At 54.8% G+C, this 1,267-nt stretch overlaps 1 protein-coding gene across 1 annotated transcript in view; it reads left to right on the forward strand.

Moving 5' to 3' along the window:
- Window positions 1-1,267, forward strand: part of ATP2C1 (ATPase secretory pathway Ca2+ transporting 1) — a 136,544-nt gene that overhangs the window by 32,566 nt on the left and 102,711 nt on the right. The gene's annotated exons all lie outside the window — the stretch shown is intronic.

Genomic DNA, 1,267 nt, shown 5'->3' on the forward strand with positions numbered 1-1,267 from the left:
GGGAAACAGGGTAGCACATTTATTCTCATACACATCACAGGCTGAACACAACCCTCTGAGCAGACACAAAATCAGGAAGCAAATTGCAGCAGGTAGGGTAGGCTTCTACAACAAGAAACCTATTTTTATGCCCTGACTTTTGAAATGGAGAAGTGACCTTGCTGAATACAAGCTCATTATTTTGTAAGAGAAAAGTAAATCTAGAAAGCTATCCAGGATTTTTGATTCTGGACTAGTTCAGCTATTCAGATCAAACAGAGAAGCGGGTGATTGGTTTTTCTGTTGAAGGTGCATTTTGGGTTATGTGGCAAGGCCGGAGAACGGGGCGGGTTTCTAATAAGTATAAGCGTCGGTGGAGAGAGACCTCTGGCATATTCAGGGCTTTTCCTTGTGGATTTCCGAGAATTCTTGGAAGGCTGAGCGTGAGCTCACTAGGTAAAGCCCTGCCCTCTAGTGGGTATGTGTGTGAGGGGACTTGGGTTCAAGGGCTCTCCAGCGCTAGTGTACCTAGGCTTGTGACAACCACTCGTCCAGCACAAACACTTATTAGGGGTTTGGGTGAAGTGCAAGGTCCCCGTAGCCAGTCACGCAGCCAGTGATCTTAGAGAATAATGCCGTCCTTAGCCGCCGATCAGGCTTCTCCAGTCCCATAGACTTGAATGGAAAACATCTCCCCCCCCAGCCCTGGGGTGGGGTGGGAATCCTCACCTCTCTTTACAAGGAGGCTCTAAAGCAGTCCCTTTACCTAATTAGGATTTTAGATGGACGCCTCACGAAGAGCTGCTTCTACCAAAACAAAAACAAAAAAAGATAAAGATCAGGGTTTGCAGTTTTCTAGGGTGCGAGGAGGCCCAGGGGACAGTTCGTGGTGGCCTCTACCCCCACCCTCCGGGCGCAGCAAGAAGGCAGGCGCCTCTCCGAGCTTGCCCTTTCCTCTGGTGGTCCTTGCGACGTCTGCAGAGATTGTGACGGTTCCCCGACGGGAGGGGCTTCCCCAGTCGCCTCTGTGGCGGGCGCTCAAAGGCCTCTCGACGGCGGCCATGACTGTTCACCCCGACTCCGGTGCGGGGGGTAGGCAGAAGCCGGGCCCTCGCGCTCAGCGGGTGCGTATGAAGCAGCAGGGGTCAGCGAGGCGCTGCGCCCGGGCCGTGCAAAGTTGGCACGTGCAGTCCGCGTCTCAAACAACCCCGCGGCTTCGCGCCTAAGCAGCGCCAGTTCGGGGCCAGCCGCCCGGCGCCCTTCTCACTTCCGCTGCACCGGCCGGGGC

This window comes from Echinops telfairi, unplaced genomic scaffold, assembly GCF_000313985.2.
Source record: "Echinops telfairi isolate 266 unplaced genomic scaffold, ASM31398v2 ScPeMD7_7420;HRSCAF=8458, whole genome shotgun sequence".
Classification (NCBI taxonomy): Eukaryota; Metazoa; Chordata; class Mammalia; order Afrosoricida; family Tenrecidae; genus Echinops; species Echinops telfairi.